Genomic DNA, 13762 nt, shown 5'->3' with positions numbered 1-13762 from the left:
ATAGAAGTGATTTAAATAGATATTTACAAAAAAGTAAACAAACACACAACAACGTTCTTTTACGTGAAGTATACGTGTTACGTAAGAAAATGAAATGCTATCCGTAGCACATTTCTCTGTAATTTATTTCCTGTTCCGATTTTGACCTGACAGGTAAAATTTTTATCCGAATGAAGAAAGATTATTTACGTCATGACGTGTAATAACTTACACTATTCGGTTAGTGTGTTGTAATTAATAGCAGCATGGGGATTAATAACGTACTATTAACTTTTGGAAACATAATATTTTAAAAAAGTTATATCTGAATGTAAATTAGATAATGTCATGAATGTATTATTCGTGAAATTTTGAAAAAAAATTTCATCTTTAGTAACTAAGTTTATTTATTGAAATCTGATCTGAAAAGTATATCTTCTTAGTTTTTTTACGATATTCACAATGTTAATTTTTACGAAAATAGTGTAACAAATATCAGAAAAACGACATGAGTGTTGTTGAGTTTGACAAATTTGTATTTACTGATCGAGAATTGTGTACCATTATTATTAATTGACCTGTTAGTTTGATAACTATGGGACAATTAATTATGACATTATTTACGTTTCATCTTGGTGATTCGGCGTCTCTAACGTCTTACGTGAATTTTCAATTTAACGTTCCTTTGACCTTACCATAGCTCAAGTTTCTAATTTAAAACTTTCTAGAGCCTTTTCTTGAAATTCTTGAAGTGTTTTAACGACATACGTAATCGATCGAACAACTCAGTGTACAAACTAAAAGGCTGTGCGCAGAAAATGATAGAGTAAGTTTTTTGACAACATCATATTTTAACTTATACGTAGTTCAGAAACACCTCGTATAACTTTACAACAATTTTACACTTACATACATATTTACTCCAATTTATACACACTACCGGCGTATAATTTGTGGCCATAGTTCATGAGTAATAAAAGAATAAAATATTATTTTATAACAATATAACTGTGGAACCATTAGGTACATTTTGATTAAATATTTAATTAAAAATATAAAAGAATATAATTAAAATATTATGTTGCTGGAGTGTAAATAGCTGTAATTTTAAATGTGAAGAAGATTTTCAATTGGTATTTTAAAATAATTAAAATGAAAATTTCTAGATTTAATATATGTATTAAAATATACATTTTTTAATACGAATTGTCACACTACAACTGTAATTGGTGACCCACCATCTATTTTCCATCAACTTACAGTTTCTGTTTAGTTGTGGCATGTTAGATTCATTAAATATTCGTAGAGTATCTTTCTAATGATCAATTGCGACACCTTGTCTCATATAATGTTTCGATATTTTTAATTACCCACCCGGGTCGGAGCATTTTCTCGTTGGCACAAAATGGCAAAAAGTAAAAAATTGAAACGTAATTCGAGAGATTTTTTTTATAAATTAGACAAGCAATAAGTCAGAGTATGTACTCAGTTGTAAAGAAACCAGATCTTGAGTTTATTTCAAATTCAACCGATTGTAAACCGATGAAAACAAGGACGATAAGGAACAATTTAAACTTTTTAACTATTGTATGAAAAATACTTCATATAGAATAAAATTTTTTAATAAATTACTAAATGTCAAAAATTGAATCAGTAATGTGTAAATATGACTACGATATCGATGACCTCTAAATAAAACTGGTCTAACGAAAAATGGACTTTTTCTCTTTCTCCATATAGATACTCGTTGTACCGTGGCCCGGGTCGAAAGTGACGTTTCGCCTGCTCGACAAAACAATGTACATAATTAGCTTCTTGCACGGTTTCCATCCTTTTTTTCTAACGTACTGTCGGCAATTCGTTCCCTGCCAACCGGACGCGAGGACGCATGTCCCGTGCTCGAATTATGTAACGTCGCACTTTCGTCGGTGGCTCTTATGTCAGTAGGCCTTTACCATCCCTGCACAGAGAGCACTAACCATCTTGATCGCACACGTATTTGATTATTCTTTTTTTTTGTAGGATTTCGTTGATTTGTCCCCTCTCTTTTTTTTTCTTTTTCTTTTCAGCCCCCCCCAGTTTCATTGTGACGAACGATAACCTTGTCGCAACAGCGGGCAAAAACGGAAATTAAGTAAAGAAGAAAAGAAACTTTTCTATTTTGTTACTGGTTCGCGGAAGAAAAAAAATGTAATAGCGTTTGCCTGTCGAACTACTCACGAAACATTTCTTCGTTTTATTGCCGGTACTTCCGTTGGTGGTGTTGGCGAGACACATTCCGGGTTTAACACCGATCATCCGTGGTGCTGGAAGAAACAAAATAATCGTACAGACCTGTTTCTCAGTTTGAATTTATCGTGTTTTTAGTGCAACGCATATTTATATCCCAATTATTCTACTAGATAATTTAGGTTATTTTATAAAATTAAATGGACCAATAAGGTACCCACTACACCTCACAATGAAATCAGAAATCATTTCTCTGAAATCATTTACCGAGTGAAAGGTTGGAAAGATATTTATCATTTAAAACATACTGTGTGTCATTTGAATATTTACACGTAATTATATCCCAAACTATTCATATTTCAAAAAATGTTTCAAGTAGAATTTAGTTTGTTTCGAGGGGTACATTTTACGATGGACACAAATCTTGCTTATGCTTTCATTTAGGTAGGCCCATTCCGTGACGAATTCATTGACCTAATATATTGGTTTTTGAAGGTCATTTAAAGTCATTTTTTACCGTTAAATTTACGCAAGTACTGCATAAGTAACGATGCTTACGACCGAAACGATGAAATATGTATTCCGATAAAAGAAATCTTGGGAACTTTCAACAAAGGTACGCTTTGAACGATAATAAATGACCTTGAACAACTTTCAAAGACCAACATATTTAAGTCAATGAATTCGCCACGGAATGAACTACACGTCTACCTAAATGAAAACATACAGTTCCATTTAAAGAAACAAAAGTCACCTTGAAATTTCGGAGGCAGGTCTACCTAGATAAGATTTGTGTCCATTGTATAATAAGATACCCCCTTCGGAACAAAATCAGTTCTACTTGAAACACTTTATAGAACAGCGAATAATTCGGGAGATAATTATGCGTAAGGGTTCAAATAGGACACCCTACGTAAGAGAAATAGTGAATTACTCCTTGGTACACCTAATAGTTATAATAGTTATTTATATTCCACTATTATACTTTAAAAGAAAGCTAAATTTCTGTGGAATAATCTACTATAAATAACTTTTTACTTAATATTACACTGGAAATAGTGTTAACGGCTGGAAGAGAGATTTAACTGTGTATGAATTTTTTTTCTCACAGTGTATGTTGGAAAATTAGATTAATTAAATAATCATTTTCATTAGTCCCATGTTGAAATAATATGAGGAATGATAAAGATTCTAAGTAAGAACTATTTTTCGAAAATTAAACATTGCAATTCTGATTAATGTTTAGGTTTCACAACTCAGAAGTTGCGTTGTTTTCGCCACAAATTTTCACTCGTGAGGTGTAAATGTTTGGAATACAGAAGAAAAGATATTGTTTTATTACTGTATTTTGAGATAGATTTATTGCATCCATTATAGAGTTAAAATTATTAAAGTGCAACTAAAAACTAGATCTTAATTTTAAGAATTGTTACTGACAAATTTATAAATACTGGAATCAAATACAAAACTAATTTCTTTATTAAATAAAGAATCAAATAAAGCCTGTATTAAATCTTGTTGTGATGTAACAACAAAGTGTGATAAATCATATTATTCTGTAACATCGGTTGTTATTAAAACGAAGGTGGATCAGTAAAAGAAACAATTTATGATTACATAATATTCTTAACATCAATGCTTGTTAAGGATTCTTCAGCTTAGATAATACAATTCAACCGATTGATCCATGGAAAGTTTTAATTTTTCTATTACAATGGCGGTTAATAATCTATTACGATTTATTAAGTCGAAGAGAAAGTTTCGAGATATCGTAATACCAATGATCCATGGTGAATGGCGTAACTAGCATGGGGGTGGGGAGGTCTTGGGGCTTTCACCCTGCCAAATATTCGTAAGACGTTTTTGGTAACGATAGTCTGGACGTAAAAGTCAGGTAATAATTTGTCAGATCATTTACTGAAACCAAAACTGTTTGTGCAATAATCACGCGTAAATAAATAAAATGTTAATAGTTAAGAATTTAAGGTCGAGAAATAAATTTACTTTCACAGTAACGATGTACATACGTAGCAATATGTTAGGTTGGTGTATAAATAATAAGATCGGAACAATTCAATGAATGGTGATTGAAGAATCGTAATAATGAATATATAAGATATTCTTGAGATTTACAATAAATGTCAACAGCAAAAATAGCAATAAAGAGTAAATAATGGGTGAAAGTTACTTGTAAATTGTTGTCGATGGAAGTAACGTTGAAAAAGAGAAAAGGAAGTTGTAACTCGACCCAATATATGTGTTTGTACAGAAATTATTATTAATTCTCATAGTGTACGACAAAACACATTTTAGACAATATTACTTAATAGAAGCAAAATTTGCTTAATCGATAGAAAATTTCTATGTAATGAATCAAATAAAAAAAAATTGTATGAAAAAAGAAGCATTTGGTTTTTAAATAATTAAGAAGTACATAAATCTCAGTAAAAATTAGTAATGAGATAGCTACGTTATAAGAGAAACTTCTAACAAATACAAACTACTAAATTTACTAATTAATCTTCGGAAATTTTGTATAGTCGAACTACCACTTCTCTTTAAAGTATTTATATATTTAACAGAGGAAAGTTTCCACAGGAAACCCCAATATAACACAGATTACATTTGTACTATAGTGGACAGAATAGGAACAATTAATAGACAAAAGATAAAAGGAAATCAGAATAGTACCTTCAGAAAGTTTTTAAAAATGGCGCCGATCTAGTAACTATATTCGAGACTGCATCTTTAAATAAATTTACGTAATGTTGCAGAAAATTGACAAAATGGCACAAAGTGCCTCCAAAGTTTCATATTCTGGTTTCAAGATCAGTATTCAATTCGTTGACTATAAGTTATAGTAGATTATACTGCGGATTTTATGCATTTACCGTAAATGTGAATCGATAAAAGCAGTAAAAATGTTCAAAAAAGGTAGCACATCCTAACGAAACCTTCAATAAAGGAATCATATCCGTGAAATTATTTCAATTCAGTAAATCAATCTACAAAAATCTGAATTTGCATAAACATCAATAGTCTGACTAATTTTGAATCTTCATTTCTAAAATTTGTTCATCAACCACCAACAGAACAACACAGAATGTCACTAAAGGCCAATCAAACGGTTCACATATGCCAAAGGGTGCGAGACCCCGAAGGGTGAGAGACCCCGATCCCAATAGTTACCTTTGTAACGTCCACGAACCGCGCTCGAACTATCACCCGGCGACACGGCACCAGATCCAGAACTAGCGTAAGTCAATCTTGTTACGAAAAGAAGGAAAGACCGAACCGAGAATTTCTACATAACGGCAGAATTTCTCGCTCGGAGCAACGCCAGCGTGTCGCAACGCCGGCAAACAGGAGTGTATACCCGATAATTTAGAAATCTTCGGCGTTAGCCGTCCTTGGAGCGTGCCCTTACAAACGAAAACCGTGTGTATAAATCGGTCGAGAACGAATCTGCCCATGATAAGGTGTGACTGTATATATGTGTCTCATAGTGCACGTGGTTCAGTACGGTTCTACGAGCGTGCGTGTGCTAGTGGTTGTGCATGCCCACGCGAGTCGAAATCCAACGATTTCAAAGAGGCCCCGGAGAAGTTATACACAACATCGTCGCACGCCGGGCTTTACGGTTCGTAACAATGCCCCAACTTTCTCCGTCACTTTCATTTTCGTTGGTCGGCTGCTCGGGCTCCCCCTCTTCTCTTCGTCACTCTTTCTTCTCACTCTTTCACTCTCTTTCTTGCTTGGATTAGGAAATAGTGCGTGCCCCTCCATTTTGCCGGGGCTCTCTGGTGGCCCTCCTTTTTCTCATTCGTATTCCTGCGCGCCACCCGTCCTTCTCCCGCCCTCTGTCGGTTGCTCGGTTGATCCTCGTCCCTCTTTCGAGGGGCCCTCGCCGCGGCTGCTGCTTCCGGCCCACTCCCGCGATTTTAGAAAGGGTCTCTCCTACCAACGCCGCGCGGCCCGTATGGAAACCTTTATACTCTCCGGGGAACGATCGACGCCCGCGGATCTACGCCGCGGGGACAGACTGATGGCTCGAGTAATTCCTTTTTTTTTTTGTTTAACCCGTTGATCGTTGACTTTCGGTGTATTTTGCCTGCAATAACGAGGCCAACTTTTTATTATATGAAGTATGTAATGGGGTGTTATGTAATGGTACTGGGTTCAGTTGCGTTTTCGTATTTTGTGTGTTTATTGGGTGTATGCAAAAGTAATGAATGTTGGGTTTATGTTGGTATTGTGGTTTTATCTTATTTCAATCTCTTGAGAGACACTTCCATGTACACTAGTGGCCAAAAGTATGGGACCAGAGTGCATGATTAATGGAACGGTCATTATTTTGTTACGGTACAATCAATGTTACGGAATCAGTACATATACAAATCATTTCCAATCAGTTTTAGCACATTGGTGCTTTTATAAAACTTTTTTTCTTTAATTATCAAACCTGATTCCATACTTTCGGCCGATAGTATATCTGTATGTCCAGTTTTTCTTGATTCCAAAAGATATAATGGACGTTATTGTGAATACATATTTGTTAGGTAATTTCTGAACAAGTAAACAGATATTCTACCAATTGACTGTCATTAATATTTATGAATATATTTCAAATAAATACAGTTGAAAAATAAAAGAAATAATTGTTTCCTTCTTGTCTTAAGAAATTCGTCTCTGAAGAAGTTAATAGAGGGGAATTCATCTTTTACTGAAACAATTGTGAAAGGTTGTAGACAACGAGGGTAACTATTTACGGCAACTGACGCTGTACCAGTTATTTGATATTGAAGCATTAAGCACCAGGCAGTGAAATAATATGATTTTTACAATAAGACTTTTCATTCTTTAGAAAATTACATACCTAAGCAGAAGAAGGAATAGCGATATAAAAAATGATAATAATGATGAAAGAATTAGTAAGCAAATCCCAGACATTCCCTTTCATAACCATAATGTTGAAGAAATGAAAATGATAATGTACGTCGATCGAAAAAAATTGCAAGTCAATGAAGGTGCTCCGTAGAAAAATGGTCATTATTTCTAGGTAAATCTTATATCTTCTTAAGAGTAGCCGATTTGTGCTGCGACAGTAATGGCATTGAAAATTTGGAAATGTTATAGCCAATTTGAGGGATCTGTTTTAATTAATTCTGGCACGAAGAGTCAGGTGCTGATTCTCGGTGACCCCCACGGCACTAAACGTGATCAATTATTGTAAACAGATTGAGAATGTTTAGGCAAATTTATAGTGTTTCGTAGATAGGACTAACATAATTCTTTCGTTCCAAAATTATGTAACAGTCAAAAAGTAACAGTTCTATGCATTCGTCTTCAAGTTACATGACAAATAAGCGATTCCTAGGATACATTTTGATATTTTGGAAACAGGTAAAAAGTTACTTTTCACTCGTATCGATTTGGCAACGTGCAAAAATGTCAAAGTCTTGACGTGGTTACATACGACTCTTTGCTCAATTCAATTTTGAGGGTAAGCTTTAATTTGCAATTTGTTATTCTATTAAAGAATAATTTTCGTCAATTTAATTTTTGTCGAAATATGTTATTTCAGCATTCTACAGACGCTACCATATTGTTACAGTGAGACCGAGAGGGTTAAAAACAATTGGGTACCCTATTATAAGTACTACTATGTCAGAAATGAATATTCTCGTTTTAACTTTCTTTAGAAAACTTACAACGTATATTGATATAAATGTTTTAAATAAGAATTTCATATTTCTAGAAAAATGATATCAATATAAGTAAGCGAGAGGAATAACAGATATAATTAAATATATTATTATATTATTAATCTGAGATTATATGCAACAGCAGATAGTAACATAAGTTCATTAGTGTAAGTAGATATGTCTGCAGTTTCGAAAAGCTCCATCCGTCGATTTTCATCAAATTGGGCACAATTGTCTCAAATACTTCCACATGAACATATGTAAAAGGGTTTTTGGCACATTCGGAAATTAACTGAGATAATGCCGAGTTTCATAAAAATCGAAGAGTGGACCTTTTCGAAACTGCATCCATAGATATGTATGTATGTACATACACTGACGTGCAAACTCGACTTGGTTTCGAAAGTTTCTAAAGTTCATACCAAATTAACATATATTTTAACATTTATTTCAGTACTTGAATTAAATTAGGAAGTGGTAGGAGGCTCTTATTCATACGCTACTTTTTTCCCAAACGGAAGCTAAATTTGTTCGCAAGGGTACAAGCAAAATCGAAAATCAAACGAAATTTTCTTCAGGTTAATAGACAATTGTTATTCAGTTAACGTGCAATCATATATTTCTTCCTGCTGCAATTCGCGTCGGGGGGAGACTCCTTTGGGGCCAACTCCGAATCGATCGAAGCGCTGAGGTAAACAATCGGACGCTAGCGGAAACACATAATCAATATTTGGGACGGCTTGATAATACGACATCTAACGGCAGTATCTACAAATAAATTTTGTTCCCCGTTACCATCAATGGGTTTGTGTATTTACTACACGAAGACAGTGTTGCCTGACAGTAACGATTTTTGACAATGCTGCCCATCAGGAGAACGACGGAATACCTACGGCTCGCGGTGAGGTTTCGATTCTCGCCGAACGTACTAATGTGTGCAACGATAAACCTTTCTATTCGTATTTGCAATGATGCTAATTTTTTTTCATTAATGAAATTACATACGAAATACTTGAAATGGCATTCCCGAGAAACAATAGTTCTTTATCGTTTATTGACTTAATTAATGCAGATGTTATATACTTACACACATATTTCATAAAAAGGACGTAGAAAGAACACAATTAATCGCATACGCTCCCTCAATGTTTTCATTTGTCGACCAGCGGAGATAGATTTTGAACTAACAACTAATTGCTGCCGCCTGCGTACTTAGCGTGTCATCATCGCTGCGCCCGCACCTAGACTGTAATATACCGTGAATAAATAAGCAGCATAGAATTTTGGATAGTGCAATATGAATCATATCGATACGCGACCTTTTAAACTTTTTTATCTGCTTCAGCCCACCGTCGGCTAAAAAACGGGAAGCGCACGTGTTGACATTGTCGCTTGACTGTTCCTTCGAATAGCTTTGGCCAGCAGGAATAAACGCGCTGCTGAGCGCCGAGCGAGAGGCCGAGGGCTGAACGTGAAAGACCAGCGACCGACGATCGAAATCCAATGTAAACTGATAAGGAATGAAACGCAAGAATGAAAATTTAATCTTTTATAGTTTTTAGTATACATTCGTTAAAGTGTCACGAATAAACTGTTGAGATTCTGCCGGTGGACATAAGTTCAAATACGACATCATTCGGAGTATTTTCAATAATATATCATTTTTATCTGCAACATTACGTATGAGTAATAATTGTTCAATTACACTCGAATTTGGACGAATTTTAATCGGGAGAATCTCTTCAATTCATTCATGACATTTTCATTAATTTATATTGCAAGTTGTAAAAGTTTAAATTTTCATTCATGCGTGATTCCTTATCTCATCTACGTCTGTTTACATTGTATGCTGATGGTCGGTTGCTGGCCTTGGACATTCGACGCTCGATGCTCGCCAGCGCGTTTTTTCGAGCTGGTTGGCTGGCTGGCCAAAGTTATTTGAAGGTTTATTCAAAGCCTTCGGATAAAAGATACAAATAAAGATGAAAATTTTATTCGACGCTACGAATAAAAAAAGTATCTTTTATTCGTCGGATAATTCTCGTCGAATAAATATACTTTTTTTATTCGAACTTCGAGTAACGAATAAAATTTTTTATCTTTTATTCATTATTCGAAATTTGTAGTTAGATAAAAATTTTGCCCACCTCTGCGCGCTTTTAAGTGTCGATCGTCGACGTCGAGACCAGCGACCATCCATCGGCATACGATGTAAGCAGGTAAAAAATCACGCATAAGTGAAAATTTACACTTTTACATTTTTCAACATATTTTCATGAAACTGTCACGAATGAATTGAAAATATTCTCCCGATAAAAATGGGGATAAAAATGTTGTGGGGGGGGGGGGGATAAAAATGTTCATATCCATATTAAACAATTAAAGTAAGATCTCATTTTGATAGTTTTAATTCTTTTGCAACTGAACATGTACAGCAATTTTAACGTACTATATCTCATTCTGTAGGTATTAAAAATATCTGTGTTTTATTTGACTCTTTTTTCTCTGAAATCATTATATTTTCTTCTGCGCGCGAAAAGCATGTTTTTCACGCACTTTCAAAATTTTTCTAACAATGTTCCCCACAACATTTCACGAGTTTTCAACATATACATTTCATTTCTAATGACCTTCCGAACTATTTTGCATAAAAAAGTAGCTAAATAACAAAATGCTCTTCGAATGAAGAAAGTATCTTTATTCGTTGAATAAATTCTCATCGAATAAATTTGTCCATTCAATGTTCTTTTTGCGTCCTTTTCACGAAATATATGTGTACGCCTATAATACCCGTATCAATTACGCCATTAAAAATAAAAAAATATTTCAAACAGCAGATTTGCATAGTATTCCATGTTTTTTGTACATAGAATACCCGGAATGTATGTTGTGTCATTTTTACAATTTGTTTCTCGGGAATACCATTTCTAGTATTTCGTATGTAATTCCATTGATTAACAAAATAAGCATCATTGCAAGTACGAATAAAAAGTTTCATTCTTGCACACATTAGTACGTAAATATAACAATATGAAACATCATTTTCGAATCTTTTTCCCTTTTCCCTCGCACCGTTCTTTTCCTACGTTCAGCGAAAATCGAAATCTCGTCACGAGCCGTAGGTATTCCATCGTTCTGATGGGCAGAATTGTACATAATGGAGAACATGTGGCAACAACGTAAGAAAACAATCGATACGATCCAGCACGTGTTGCGAGGTTACATTTACCGACTCCCTCTGTTTTATCGATGCTCGTGGTAACGCAGAACAAAGTGACTGACAAATACCATAAATGCCTCTATCGGTGAATCCTTGAACTATATCACTCTTTATTCCTGAGTGTAGACGCGTCGAATCGTAAATACCAACTTCTGTCTTCCAGGAGTGATGAATTGACAAAAATCGGATTTCTACGATAGTGTGACAGTGGTGTGCAGGATGATCTGTTCTGCTTTTGACGATAAAACCATTAAATCGTGAGATATTTGGCAAAATGTGACTTGAGCAGCCATCTTGTGTGTTTTCATCGGCATCTGTCACAATCGCACACTTTATAAAATTCTAATTCTTTTAACGAAATGGTGTTTATTGGTGTTTATATGGACCAGATCACCCCTGTAGTGAAGTCTATCCGTGAGTTCTATATCCGTGAAAAGTTCATTTGTGCAATTATTGAGACAGAAGTTGGATTTACGAAATCGATTGTCTCTCTCGTGCATCGCGTACCATACACGGTTCCCGTTGTTGGCGAGCGGCTGAGCGCACGGGGCCAGCTCACGGGCCATGGAGTATCCCCCCTTAACTTCCGTCAGGGTAGAATGGGGAAGAGCTTCAGACGCTCTGCGTAGAGAATAGTTCAAATTAATTATTCTGAACTTTTTCACTTATTTTAATTCAGTTTATGTGTTTAGTAAAATAGTAACATTAAATTATTTATTATATATATTATTATTTGTATTATATTATTATATTGTTCATTATGAAATAATAAGAGAGCCTCAGAGGCTTTTCTATTCGTTAACGAAATCAACTACAAGGAATTCCGTTACACCAGTTATGTATTCCAACAATCGGTGAAAATGATAGAACAGAAATTATATTTCATACAGATATACAGCAATACTTCTAGTGGAGCTGGTATAAAAAAAAAAGGAAACACAAGCATAGTTTCTTTGTTTAACACGTATATTTCACTTTCCGTTGAAAAATAATGCCGTAAATCGTCGTAGGAAATAATAGAATCTGCACAAATCAACTCACTCGGCGCACCACTATCATTCGTTACAGTTATTTACAGCGACATGGAACTGTCTCTCGATGTGAGGTCTTTGGTTGCGTTCAAGAGGGGTGTAAGCGGAATTCGAACGGAGAAGGGTATTATTCGAACCCTCCGCTTCCTCCGTTCATAGTTTCCGTGCGAGGTTCCCTCGTAGAAGGAGGGCGACGGTAAAAAGGGGGGAAGATCATAAGGACAATTTGAATATGGAAACACGAGGGATTTTTCAAAAATTGTACAGCGATAGCAAGAAAGTGTGCAGTGCTAACCTACCCTGTTGCTCCATTAATTTAATACCATAGAAAGACATCCAATGAACAACGAATACTGGACATACCATATAAACGACGATTTTTGTGAAACAAGTGAATCGTTATTCGCTTTATTTTCTTTTTTTTATCATTTTCCTTTTAAGGACGTCGTCGCGTCGTAATAAATAGCGGCGAGCGATAGTTTAAATAGTAAATACAAGTTTATTTAGTAGTGGAGAAGTTGCTCGTAGCGATAGTTGACGAAAGTGAGAGACCATCGGGGACTACTCAGCTTTTCGTTCTTTTCAATAATGTCGAAGTATAGTCGTAAAAGGGAGTTCGAAGGGGGGAAAAAGGGGTCGGAAAAAGAGAGAGTGCGATAAAGTTTAATGGTCGTAGTCAGGAACATGCGACATTTACACATCGAATACACATTTATACGTCTGTGCGGTTGCGTAATCGTGCGCGCGCGCGTCTTTTCGTGGATTTTTCTGCCGCGATTATTATCGTCGCTTTGAGAGATTCAGAGAAATTCAACGGCGACTTTCTTCTGCCGTGCAAAAAAATACTGAATTCTCTTCTCTTTCGTTTTCGGTTGTTCATCTCTCAGTGTCGAATACGAGTAAATTATTTCTTTTTATATATGTATATACATATAGTGGGGCTTTTTTTTTACATGCTACACGAAATAAATCATGAAATGAAAAATTAGTGTTTAAAATGTGTGACCGAATCGTTTGAGTTAAAGAGTCGTTCGAGTCACTATAAAAAATAATTATTTTCATGTATCCTTGCGTAGTGTATTTTTCCGACGTACGTAGTTTGAGGTCATGGTTTTGATTAATCTTCCGCAATCTATGGTTAAAGTGATAATGATCGACTTTACGTTCAACTGTGTAGATCTCAAAGGAATTAAAATATTACAGTGTTCTACGGATTCGTATCTTTTAGAAATTAATTCAAACGCAATGTTTTTAACCATTATTATATTGACGTACTTCGAATTGTTTAAATTATCCTTATAAGGTTACGCATACATTTTGTAGAATCTTCGTTTTTAAAATTGAAACGAAGATGAAATGATAAGTATGATAATTTAGGTCTTGTTATTAATAGGATTAACTGTCGAATGTCGATAGGCGATATAATTGCTCGAGAAAGTAAAAAACCAAATGGTGAAAATAATTTCAATGCACTAATCCGTGGGACACTATATTATACATATTTCAAAATGAGGTGTCACTGCGAACTATTATCTCTCTATACTACCATGTAACTTTAACGTTACATATGAACACAGTTCGAATAAACAATAAACGTC

The sequence above is a fragment of the Dufourea novaeangliae genome, unplaced genomic scaffold (assembly GCF_001272555.1).
Source record: "Dufourea novaeangliae isolate 0120121106 unplaced genomic scaffold, ASM127255v1 scaffold6, whole genome shotgun sequence".
NCBI lineage: Eukaryota > Metazoa > Arthropoda > Insecta > Hymenoptera > Halictidae > Dufourea > Dufourea novaeangliae.
The sequence above is the reverse complement of the archived record's forward strand: the minus strand, read 5'-3'. Positions refer to the sequence as shown.